The 13,970-nt window shown below is 37.0% G+C and overlaps 1 non-coding gene across 1 annotated transcript; it reads right to left on the reverse strand.

The window, feature by feature from the left end:
• Positions 1–431: 431 nt before the first annotated feature.
• Positions 432–538, reverse strand: LOC129014961 (U6 spliceosomal RNA). Its single transcript, XR_008494473.1, has one exon. It is a non-coding gene; the product is annotated as a U6 spliceosomal RNA (small nuclear RNA).
• Positions 539–13,970: the final 13,432 nt, after the last annotated feature.

A 13,970-nucleotide genomic window follows, 5' to 3' on the forward strand; every position in this document is an offset into this window, starting at 1 on the left:
ATTTCATATATATATACGTATATATATACACACACACACATATATACGTGTATATATATATATACACACACACACACACACACACACACAATCTTGAAATGGTGTGATTTAGATTCTGCCTTGGGCTGAGCTCTGGGGGCTACACTTACCCATCTGGGAATTGTAGCACAGGTTTACCTTACTTTTCTTTTTTTAATATATTTAAATTATGTTAAGTATTCAGGAGGCTGAGATCTTTTTTTAATATATTTAAATTATGTTAAGTATTCAGGAGGCTGAGAACACAGACTCCCTCTCCCCTATCATCCCCTATACTTAGGCTGAGAATTAAACAAGAACCTTTGTGTTCAGCTAGTGCCAAAACAAAACTGAGCCCTAAACAGGTTGCCATAAGCATGCTGGCTTTGCTTAGTGTTAAATGTTTTTTTTAAAAAAGCATGGAACACTTCACGAATTTGAGTGCCATCCTAGTGCAGGAACCATGCTGATCTTCTCTGTATTGTTCCAGTTTTAGTATATATGCTACAGAAGTGAACACTCATAGCTTATTTAACTAGTCCCCTATAGATGGACACTTGGGGACACAGTCTTTTACTATGACAAACAGTGCTGTAATGAATGTCTTTGGTAATATGTCTTTTTGTACTTTTGGAATGTATCATTGTGACAAATTATTAGAAGCAAGATTGCTGGGTCAACGGGTCAATATATATGCATCTGTTACATGGATATATAATTTTGCTAGATGTTACCATATTGCTTGTGTAATTTAATATATCCATTGCTAATCTACAAGAGTGTGTATATCTTTGAAGTTTCACAAATAGTGTGCTTGACAACCTTTTGGATTTTGGCAATCTGGGAGGAAAGTAATGGCATATCAGTGTCGTTTTTAAATTTCATTTTTCTTACTACAAGTGAGGTTGAACATCTTTTCATAAGTTAAGGACCATTTGTTTTTTACTTTCTGTAAATCAATGTCTTTATATATCTCACGCATTTGTCTTGTTGTTTCTTATGTTTTTAGAAGTTCTTTTTATGTTAAGATTACTGACTCTTCTGGTGTGTTTTGCAAGTAAGTTACAAACTATTTTGGTACTTACAAAAATTATACATATAAATTATACATATAAAAATACATAATATACATTAAAATTATACATATATTATAAATATTTACATATTATAATATATATGATATATATTTATTATATAGATTATATCATATATAATTATATACATTTATATATGTTCATATATCTCAAGATTTCCCCTACTGAATGTGGATTTGAGTCATTAATTATTCCCATTTCTAGATCATAAAATAATTACTTCATACTTTATTCCATTATATGTTAGTTTTTAACATTTAAATCTTTGATTCATTTTGGATTCTTTTTTGGTATACGGGATAAGGAAAAGACCAATTTTCATTTTTTATTTTGTTATTCATATATTCCATTACCATTCATCAAGAAGTTCATCTTTCCCCCAGTAGTATGAAATGTTATGGTATTATAAATTCTATTTTTGTATATAAGTCTATTATTGGTTCTGTTCACAATGTTTTAATCAGAGAGATTTCAGCTATTTTTCCTTTTTGTTCTTGCAAATGTACTTTATAATAAACTTGTCTGGCTCCAGAAAAAAAAAAACATATAAAAATTTTTCCTTTTAATTTGGTCCTATGATATTTATATATTAACTTTAATATATTTTAATGATGTTGAATGTTCCTTCCAGGAAGATGATACGTCTTTCTATTTGTCCAACTCTACTTCAGGAGTGTTTTATAATTTTTCTCATATAAATTTTGCCTGTTTTAAACTTTTTTTATGTTATTGATGGAGTCTTCTCTTTTTAATATATTGTTCAGGTCTATTTTTGAGTTAATTATTGTCTATGTTGTAAGGCAGTAGTCCAACTTCATTCTTTTGCATTTCATATCCAGTTATCCTAGTATCTTTAGTTGGAAAGACTATTATTTCCCCCACTCAATTGCCCTAGCATCCTTGACAACAGTTGAGTCTAAATATGAGTTTACTTCTAAACTCTTCATTTTATTATTTTGATCTGTGTGACTATTCTTATGCCAGTACACATTTACTAACAGTATGTAAATTTTTAAGTCAGGAAGTTTGACTCCTCTAACTTTGTTCTTCTTTTTCAAAATTGTTTTGGCTATTCTGGGTCCCTTGTATTTTCATAGCTGTTGCTTTTGAACATATAATTTGAAACCAATCAGTGTTTTAAATTCTAATATTTGCTTTATTAGAATTTTTAATTGTTCCATTTGATTTCATCAAAGAATTAATTATGAACTTTCCCTCCTCTCTATTTCTTGTAACTCTACCTAATTTTCCCATCTCTCATTTCCATTACTAAAGTTTTGGATCAATGTTAAATAATAGTTGTGATTGCATGAATCCTTGTAGCATTCCTGACTTCAATGAGAATTAAAGGCTTACTGTTAATTTTGATGTTGGTTATTAATTTTAGCAAAAATAACAATTTAGCAAATTGTTTCTCGTTAATTAAAACCTTGTTAACAGGAATGACTATGAGGGTGTCTCAAATTTCTGAGTCTTAATTTCCCTATGAAACTAGGGAATTGAAGCTAGATTGGATCAGTGTCCAGTCAAACAAATGCTGGCTTTAGAGTTCAACACAAACTAGCTTTCCTAACTAACTCTGGAATATTAGATCTGTTAATTAATATTTCCAAGCCTAAATTCCTCATTGATGAAAAATTTTGACTGGTCATGCTTACCCTGCAGTGTTTTAGGGATTAAAGCTAATATAAGAGAAGCACCTGGCATATAATAACCAAGAGACAGTAGCTTTTATTTGTTTTATAACCTATAATGTTTCTCTAGCTCTAAAATGCTATGGAGTGCTCTAAACGTCTCTTTTCATACTCAAATATATAAGAAAACTAATTGCCAAACAATTATTCCCTAACTTGGAGTGGAAGTTTAAACCTCAGTAAAGGACAGACTGAATTATCCCAGTCAGATTCTTGACAGTTTCGTTACGGCAGATAGATACGCCACACAGCAATAAATATAAGAAAACTCAATAATGGAACTGAGATAAGATTTTGTGTGCTATTCAAATAACCCAACATCAAAATGAGTTGACTACTTGACATAGATTCAGAGAGATCTTACGAGTTGGAAGGAACATCAGTGGGTGATGAACTTCATCTCAGACACAAAGTGTCACTATTCATTCTACAACTTTATTGTGACAAGTTTATCTTTTCATTTGTTATTCCCTTCCACCTATCCATCTCCTAAGATAATTAATAATCATTTACCATGAATTTAGTGACCTATGTACATGTCTCATGTCTCTTACTAGACTGAGCCATCCATGGGTCAAGCACCATGTGATATTCCAATCAGTGATTCCTGGTAAGTACAGAAGAATGAATAAATAGCTCTGTAGTTGAATGGATGAATGAACCAATAAATTAACTAACTGGTTAATCAACCACCTTCCTCCTTTTTCCATTCCATTTGCATTCACTAGGTTTAAGTGTAAAGGAAAAAATTCATGTGCAATCATGTAAATAGGTATCTCAGGAATCACTTATGTTTCCCAGAAAGACCTTGCTCTAATACAACTGATGTCATTTCTAAGCACCTCATTTATTAATTAGTTTACCTACATCACTTTGATTATGTTATCTTGGGGAGGTATGCAAAGACTGAAGATACATATATATATACATATACACACACACACATATTTATATATGTATATTTATAAATACACATATATTTCTATTTTTTAGTGTAAATTATTTTTTCCTGGAATTTGTAGGTCACTAATCCAACTTGAATAACTAGTTCATGGAAGGAACAGTACAAGGGACTCTTTCAGTGTCACAGAAGAAAGAACTATTGGAGACCCACTGCTCACTTTCGCTTTTTCTCCCCCAAACACCTGAGTACCCTCAAATCCCACCACAGTTTCTCCTAAGGCATGTTTGTCAGTGCGTTTACAGAGGTTCTAATTAATTCTTTGTAATTGCGTAGTGTTTTCTGCCTCCATTTCTCACCGCTGTCCCAGCTTTGGAAACAAGATGTTCCACCTCTGGAGGCTGCCCTGGTAAAAACCCATTAATAAATAATTAAGTTTGGAGACTCCTGCAGTGGTGAGTCATGGCTGGAGATCATGTGGAAGCTGTCTCCATGGTAACTCACCAACAGGAACTGCACTGCTCTATTTCTCTTTTTGTATGTGTGGAGAGAGTGGAGGCAAAGGCGTAGATTAAAAAGAGATTTGTTTTATATTTCTTTCTTTTTGTTTTGAAAAAAAAATCTGCCACTGAATTTAGAATTCGAGAAAGGCTATGTTTATGGCAAATGAAATGTGACCTTCAGCTGGGTGCAAAACCTTCTCACACCTCTCTTCCTTATCCCAAGCTCATCTGCTCCTTCTTCCTGATCTGTTACTGGCTCCACCCTACCTTACTGGGTGTACTATTGCTTTCCAGGAAGCTATTGCCATGTAGTCATTACTGTGTCACTGGCCCCTGCCAAATGCTTCTTCACTCACTTCTCTCCCCGTCTCTGTTAACCTGCTCTTCAGTGTAAGCTAAAATTATATCGAATGCAAAGAACATGGATTTTGGAGTAGGGTGGCTCCCCAGCCTCTTCTCCTAACTAGCTATGCGACTTAGGAAAGTTATTGGACCTCTCTCCGTCTGTTTCCCTGCCCATAAAATGCAAATAGTAATCCCCCTGCAGGACTGTAGTGAAGTTACAGGAGGCAGCATAAAGTAGGCAATAAAAACATAGATTTTTACATCAGATTGGATTTGAATCTTCTTTTTGCCTTTTACTCACTTTCTCTTTTAAGGAAAGTTAATTTCTCTAAGTCTCAGTTCCTTATCTAAAAAGCTGATCAAACAATCACAGATTCATTTGAAACATTAATTTACAGGAAGGTATGTGAAAGATTTTGCAAAGTGTGAACACTTAGTATATGCCCACTACAATTTATTAAAGGTTGTAGCATTATAGTTGGTGTGTAAGAAATACAGCTATTTTTATGATGATGAGTTTATTGTGAGACAATGGTAACTTCATATAAAGGTCTGACGGGTGGGTGTCAGCAGCTTGGGCACAACAGAGCGAAAGTCATTGAACCCTTGCATCCTTGCCTAGATTGGCACTCGATTCTGCTTCAAATAGAACCTTTGACTTTCTAACCAGATCTAAGCTCAGACTCCTTTGCAGAATCGTGACCCAGGCCAAGCTTATCCCAGCACCGAGGTCATTTGTTCTGGATATTCTGCATTTTCCTCCCTCCTGTGCTCTGTTCTGTGATCCAAGAGGTTGACACTTGCAGACTGTATCTCTTAAGCTTGCTTTCAGGTGGCTTCCAGGTGTATAAAACCAATAAAAGAAGCCCAATGAGAGCTAGACAATTATTTAATAGGAGCAAAGAGAACGAGGTCTGGAACCCAGGAGATTCACTGGGCTCTCTGTTGGTACATCAAAGTTTAATAATAAATAGAAAACTAAGGCAACCTAATCAATCCTGAGCAACTGAGAACTTAGATCCTTCCATTGTGAAGTCATGGATCATTCTCCCAAGCAAAGAATCTTGAACTGATGGCAGAGGGTGAAGGTAAAGAATGGCTGGTGTCAGAGGAAAGCTACGATAATTAACATAGGTCTTGGGACTAGCCATAGAAGTGATAACTATAGAAACCATGCACATTTCATGTTACTTGATTTTTCTGTTCTTCCTACCTTAAATAAAAAATTCCAGAAGTGTCCATTAAATTTCAGGGAGATATGTGAGGGAATTGACATCTTCCTATGAAAATATGGTAGCTGGTGAGACTTTTTCTCTCCTCTGTTTTGGGGGAAACTGTTTCTTAATAAAAAGCAAGAAAAGATGCTGAATGGCAAAACGGGGAGACTGAAGAGGTTCTCCTATACTTATTCTACCTCTCACATCCCAAGTCTCTTCTTTCTCTGACCCACTCTGGGGCCAAGGAAGCTGTTGCCTGCATACACCTTGCTGATGGTTTCAAGTTGGGTTTGGCCAATGGGATGCATCAGCAAGAGACTGAAGGGTGAAAGAAGACATAAGCAGAGGGGAAAGTGCTTCGGCTATGCCTGCCCTGCTCCTTCTGTAGCTGAGCATCTGTGGCAGATGCTGTGTCCTTCCCTGACCACAGCTTTTGTGAGGCCACCTGCTATGCTATGTTTTTAGATGCCACCCTATCTGTATTTGCTCTCTTACCCTGCCAATTCCTCTGCATGTGATCCCTTCATTGAAATCTTTCAGTTGAACCAAATTCTGCTTCCTACTGAGGCTGTTACTCACATTGAACCTATTCCTGGACACCATTCATGTGTCAGTGCCTTCCATCTCTGCATTGCCTACACGTAGCTGGTTCTCAATAAAGATTTGTTAAAATAAAATATTTTGTAATTAGAGTGACTTAGGGTTATCTAAAAGGAGGTCAGCCAGAGGTCAGCTAGAACACGGACATAATTTGGCATGACCATAACTCCCATTTGCTAATCATATCTGTAGGTAAGTACTAAAATCTTGGTCTTCTTCGTCTATCAATGTCACTGATCATTTAAAATCACTGATTTTAAGAAAAATCAAACACAGTCAGAATGGTTCATCACTGTTGAGAACTATTCAAATTTTCTTCAAATTGACTTGACATCTGTGGTTACTACCATAGGCAACAGTTAGCGGTGCCTTAGGAAGCAGACTGCAAGATAAGTCTAAAATAAGAAATAATTGCCTATTTATTTTGAAAAGTTTCTAAGCCAAGAAGAGTGGAAATAATGTCTCAAGATCCCCTGGAATCACTGGCCCCCTAAGCAATGAGAATTGCTAACACAGAACTCTGCTCAATCCTAGAATCAACTCAGCAGGCTCCTCACAGGCAAGTTCTCTGCAGGCTGTTTCTGCAGGCTGTTCTCTCTTATTCCTTCCATGAGATATGATTTTTGTAGCCACAGTTAATGTTCTATCTGCCCTCTAGACATCACTTCCATCTTATCTGTGTCATATTAGTGCTTGTGAATCCTACAGGAGAGGACAACTTAAAAACAAAATATAAAAAACTAACTGCCATGAGATCCCTAGTTTTTTTTCTTTTAATCTCCAAGAATATTTCATTTCCTGCGTTGGGAAGCAACCTCATGTCTCTTTCTACTGTCTGGAGTTTTTAGTTTATCACTTCAGTCTTGGAAAGTTATCAAGTCCTTGTGTTCTCTGCTGGGCAGAGTTTTAACCCAATTGATCTATTTCTTTATTCCACACATGTGCAGTCCTGTCTAATTCATTCTCCCATCTTGGCATTATCTGTGATTTCTGAGCTCTTCCATTGGTTTTCCATCCCTGTTAGCCACTGTGTAGTTTATAAACAGCTTGACTGAGGGGTTTCACTTAGAGTAATGTGGGTTCACCCCGAATGAATGCTTAGAAGCAGCAGACGAAATTTTAGTTCTCTGAAATGCAATGGATGTAAATCAGATTAATTGTCTCACTGACTCTGGGAACATCCAGGAATCTCATTTCCTGCCTAAGTGGTTGGAGCTTTCACGTTAACTTTTGGCAGGTAATGCGGTTGGGACCAGTCATTCATCACCAATAACTGTTCTGAAAACACATCAGGTTAAAAACTGTGACAGGTAGATTGGGCTTTGCTTTCCAGCAAATCAAATTCCAGTAACCCAGCCCCTTTGTCCTTTTACTCTCTCCCCCTATCCCAGAAAGGTTTCCACATGTGAGCATGGGGTATGCAAGAGGTTCTTTCTCTTCTGCCATTACTCCAGAAAAGAAACAAGACCATGTACCTACAGGGTTCTCTCTTAAATAATGTACGATTTCAAGAAAACAATGTCATGCTAGGCCATCATTTTTTACTTATCCTAGGGTTTATGGAACCCACTTCAAACAGAGACAGGCATTATAGTAGTTTTGTTATTAAAAACATGGAAAACAAAGGTCTGTATAAATACGTGTATATTCATGTTTATGGCAGCCTTAATTAAAATAGCCAAAAGCTGGAAACATCCATGTGCCCATCAACAGGTGAATGGATAAACCAATTGTGGTTGTATCTGTATGATGAAATACTACTAAACAATAAAAAAGAATATACTACAGATACACTGTGAATGTACCCTAAAGGAATTATGCTAAATGAAAGAAATCAGATACAAAGGTACATACTATATGATTCCATCTATATAAAATTCTAGAAAATGTCAATGAGTCTATAGAGTCAGAAAGTAGATTAGTGGTTTTCTGGGATAGGCAAGTAGAAGAGATGACAAAGGAGCATGGGGGTTGTTGGTATGTATTCCTCATCTCATTTGTGGTGATGGTCTCACAAGTATGTATGTATGTCAAATGAATGGATAAGGAAAACGTGGTACATATATACAATGGAGTACTATTCAGCCATAAAAAAGAATGATATCCTATCATCTGCAACAACATGGATGGAACTGGAGGTCATTAAGTGAAATAAGCCAGGCATAGAAAGACAAACATCACATGTTCTCACCTATTTGTGGGATCTATCAATCAAGACAGCTGAACTCATGGACATAGAGAGTAGAAGGATGGTTACCAGAGCCTGGGAAGGGTAGTGAGGGGCTGGGATGGTGGCGGCAGGGATGGCTAATGAGTACAAAAATAACAGAAAGAATGAATAAGACCTACTATTTGATAGCACAATAAGGTGACTTTAGTCCACAGTAACTTAATTGTACATTTAAAAATAACTAAAATTGGATTGTTTGTAACACAAAGGATAAATGCTTGAGGTGATGGATAACTCATTCCGGAAGGCAGGGTTATTTCACATTGCATGCCTGTACCAAAACAGCTCATGTACTCCAGAAATATATATACCTACTATGTACCCACAAAAATCAAAAATTTTTAAAAAACAGAAAACTCATCAAACTGTACACTTTTAAGAGTCAGTTTACTGAATGTCAATTATGTCTCAGTAAAAAATAAAAATCATAGAAAACCCCAGGGATCTGGAGTCAGACTGCCTGGGATCAAATCTTGGTTCCAACACTCCTAACTGTGTGATGCTGTCAACTTACCCAACTTCTTTATGTGTCTGTTTCCTCCATCGTGAAAGGGGAATGATATTAACCTAATTCTAGTGTTTTATTTGTGTTTAATTTGTTGATCATGTGAAGCACTTAAAATAATGTCTAGCACATAACAAGTCCTCAATAGTGTTATTTTCATGTTTACGATGTGTCTGGCACAGTGTCTTGCAATTTACAGATGTTATCTCATTTAACCCCCAAATAATCCAGTGAAGTGCTCACGCTCATTACACAGAGCCGGAACCTGAAGTCTCATGTCAGGTGGCAATGACAAAGCTGTAATTATTTTTCTGGCCTGTATGACTCCAAATCCCTCATGATGTCTTTCCAATAAGCCACAAGTCCAATCCAAGGCCCAGAATGATGTTTGTAATGTACTCTCTGCATCTTTGACATGTCCTTAGGGAAATGGAGAAAGAAAATGGAGATGCTGATGGCTCTGCTCAGCATTCCCTCTTGTGGGAGCTGTACATTTCTAGGTGGTGCTGGCCAAAGAGTTACCTGGCCTTAGTGGTAGGTACCTCCAACTAAACTCTGCAGATTTATTGAGAGAACTGAGTCCTAATATGTAAGATTAATCTTCAAATAGGTCTTTCTTTCTCTCCTTCCTTCTCCTTTCTTGCTTCCTTTCCTTTCCTTTCACTCTTTCTCTTTTCTTCCTTTAGACAAATGAGTACATAGATGAACAGATACAGTGTGAGGCAAGAGTCTACATGAACCAGGGAACACAGAGCCCAGATCAGGGGTATTTCACACCCAGCAGCCTGCAGTTCATCAACCTTGCCCTCTACATTTATGTCTCAGACCTGCTCGCAGGAGGAGGTAACATGATTAGAGTGGAAAGAGCACTGGACAAAGAAGGAGGGCAGCTAGAGACAGGTTCACATGACATCACTTTTATCCTCCCAACTCTGGACAAGTTCACTACATTTCTCTGAGTCTCAGAATTTTCTGTAAAACAGAAATAATAATCCTGCTTTGAACAGCACTTTCTAGTTTCATACAGTATGTTTGCATGCCTTGTTGCTTCTGTTTCTTGTAACAGGATAAGTATTACTGTGTTCAGTAATGGAAATGGAAGTTCTGAGAGGTTAAATTTTGCCTTTTAAAGCTAGTTAGTGGTAAAACATTGATTAAAACTCAGCACGCAAGGCCACCTACCTTACAGAACTGAGGTGAGAATCAAGAAGAACACCAAATAGTGAGAATACTCTGTAAGTTGCAAATCATTCATTAATATAAAGATTTGGGGAGTTGCTGAGTCACATCACAGGGGCCACTGGCTTTGGAATTGGGCTTCTCAATTTCTGAATCCAGTTCTGTCACCAGATAACTGGGTGCTTCTGAAAAGTTGTAAAACTTGTATGGGACTCAGTTTCCTCATTTGTAGAATAAAATGATTTTTTTTCTGGGTGATTACTAATATCTAATGATTTTTCTAAAGAATAAAAATGTTTTCTTATGGTCACTTAAACAGCCTCTGTCCCATTAAATTCAGTAGAACCCTTCTAAAAGTGGTTTGGGAAAGGAAAAAAAAAGAAAAAGAAGAATGTGAGGGTTAGGAGGTGACACTCAGAGAAGGGGTCTTGGAAGACATTAGGCCTATATAATAACTTATCATGTTTTAAGACTTCATTTTCTCTTTTTCATGCTGAATAACCATAATTACTATGAGTACTCTTCACAATTTTTTTCAGAGCTTTATTGATTCCCATTGCTTTGTTCTAGATGTTCTCAAACTTTCTAAAGTGGGCTTTTTCCATAAAAAAAGAAAAAGCTGAAGATGATGATTTGTCCTTCAAGGATAATTTATCCACTCAGGATTTTATCTAAAAAGCTCTGGGAAGTTGGTCTGAGATGACAATCCAGTTAATACGATTACTGTAAATGGACAAACCAAAAATTCAACCGGATGGTTTGTAGTCTAAGTAATTTAATTTGCCCATTCATTTATACTACTGAAATAATATACATAGCTTTCCAACTAGGTCCTTGCTACAGTTCTTCATCCCTGGGGTCAGGGGGTGGGGAGAACCCATCACTCTTTAGATTTACTCAAAAGCGTTTTAATATTTTTTAGAACATCATCATGTCAGTATTATTGTACAACTGGTATCCAGAGACTATGGCCTACATGACAAACCAGCTCACCACCTGATTTTGTAAGTAAAATTGTATTGGAAAACACTCTTGCTTGTGTGTTTTCTATAGCAGTGTTTGCACTATAATGGCAGAGTGGAAAAGTTGCAACTAAGACCATGTGACCTACAGGCCTATGGTATTTTCTAACTGTATTTTCATAGGAAACGATTGCCAACCCCATCCTAGGTGATAGGGGAACTATTCTGGTTCTCAACTTTAAATGTAAACAATAAAGGTTTAAAGGAATGGAAAAATACAATTTGGTTCATTCTTACTTTTTACTTAGTTTATGACTTTTTTTTTTAAGTCAATCTGGACCAAGTGAATTCCAGGTACATAACAAAATCACCTTGAACCCAGCAAAAATAACTGATCACCTGAGACTTCTACAGTATGGCTCTATATTTGCCAATTGCTTTTGCCTCCATGATCATTGAATTCTCACCAAAATGCTAACAGACATCAAATAACAAGAAGCTATTTCAAATCTAATTTGCTTTTTTGCAAATGAGATTAAATGAGGATCAGAGAAAGTGAATGACAACTGATAGCATTCTGATAGCAGGGACCTTTGTGCACCAAGGGGCTTTAACTTACTGTTTCATTCAATCCTCACAATAATATTACATAGCAAGAATTATTGTGTTTAATAGGCCAATAAATTAAGGACTTGAAAAAATCAGGAAAGTTGCTGAAAGTCCAATACTTATAAAATTAGCATATTTGTAGTAAGTCAATGAGTCAAGTGCTGTTTTTTTGTTTTTTCTTTGTTTTTTTTTTTTTGAGATGGAGTCTCGCGCTTGCTCTGTCACCCAGGCTGGAGTGCAGTGGCTTGATCTTGGCTCACTGCAACCTCTGCCTTCTGGGTTCAAGCAATTCTTGTGCCTCAGCCTCCCAAGTACCTGGGATTACAGGTGCATGGCACCATGCCGAGCTAATTTTTGTATTTTTAATAGAAATAGGGTTTCATCATGTTGGCCAGGCTGCTCACGAACTCTTGACCTCAAATGATCTACCTGCCTTGGCCTCCCAAAGTGCTGGGATTACAGGCATGAGCCACCGCGCCCAGCCAAGTGCTGAGTTTTAAAAAATTTTCTTTGGAGTTAGGGGTCTCACTATAGTGTCCAGGCTAGAGTTTAGTAGCTACTCCTAGGCATGATCATAGCACACTATAGTCTCAAATTTCTGGCCTCAAGCAATCCTTCAATCTTAGCCTCCCAAGTAGCTGCAACTACAGGTTCAAGCCACTGTGCCAGATCAACCACTAATTTTGTGGTTTGGTTGAATTTGTTTTTAGATCAAAAGACCTGAGATACTTATTTTTTCCCACACATGCAGAATTTAAAGGAGACCTAGAATGCAAATGGCATATGGGGCCATACCTGACACACACCTCTAAGTACCTCTTAGGAGGCCACCTGGAGGACTGAGGGAAGATGCTGGGCTAAATGACAAAAAACTGCCATTTGGTAGTGCTCCAAGGCACATTCCAGGGGCTTGAAGTCTCCCTCTTACCTGTTTCCAAACTCCTTCATGCAGCTGAGGGAAATGACTCTCTACATTTAGAATTATAGGGTGGGAAGAACACTCTTATCAGTAAGCAACTGAAAATGGCCTACAGGACCCTATAGAAGAGAACCTTATAACACCAAGCAATGTATTTATTGTGGGTGACCGACCATCTTCATGGCCAGGAAGCATGAACAGTAGAAATGGTTGTTTTCTCAGTAGAGACCACTTACTCTACCCTATGGGTCACTCTCTCATACTCACTTGAGGATAAACCAGTCAGCAGGATAGAGAATCCTTCATTCCTTAAGGTCATGGTCATGTAACTGACAAAACATAAAACCTACTATTAGAACCAAACCATTTTAACATCGTTACACATGTGATCTAGCCAACAGACTAAGTAAGGGCTGATAAAGCCTGGGTCAAAAATAGATCTATGGAATCTATGGAGTTGCAGGAAAGAACAGACTGAGAAAGCAATTACATGTTTTCTAAATGGTGTGCAAAGGAAAGGAATAAATCAAAGTTAATTATGACATACATTTTCAGGATAAACAGGCTTTGAAAGGTCACTGCGAGCAGCCAGGAAACTGAATACCATTAGGAAAAACAAATGCAAAGTTTTGATTATTTTAACAAGTTATTTTAATATAGTTGACAAAGTAGAAATTAATCCCTATCTGCAGGCAGCCCCAAACCCTAATGAAAAACCCTGGCTGAATAGAGATGAAAAGGGTATCTGACCCCAAAGAGATGTCATCTGTCCATAAGAGGAAGCCATTATACAGAAGGTTGACAAGTGATTAAAAACTACAATGGTAGTGAGATATAGCTGAGATAAAGAACCATTTAAGTAAAATGTATAGAAACCATCAACTCCCAATATCTTAATCTCAGTAAAAAAAAATTAACTTGCTGAAGCCTTATCAGTGGTACAGATTTTATTTAGCCTTAGGGGACGTAAAAGAAATGATGCGGCATGCCCCACTTGGGGAAGGAAAACAAGTGTGGCCTTTCCAACTCTATTTCCTTAAATGTGCCCCAGTTATTGTATCAGGATCCCTGAATATTTTTCTAATGGCTTAATTCTCCCAAAATGCACTATTTGCATTTTTCCAAACTGTATTTTCTTCTTCCTATTTTCTTACCATGTTGTAAACCTTCTAGGTTCACTCTGCTAACCAAATC

This window comes from Pongo pygmaeus, chromosome 16 (assembly GCF_028885625.2).
Source record: "Pongo pygmaeus isolate AG05252 chromosome 16, NHGRI_mPonPyg2-v2.0_pri, whole genome shotgun sequence".
Taxonomy (NCBI): Eukaryota; Metazoa; Chordata; class Mammalia; order Primates; family Hominidae; genus Pongo; species Pongo pygmaeus.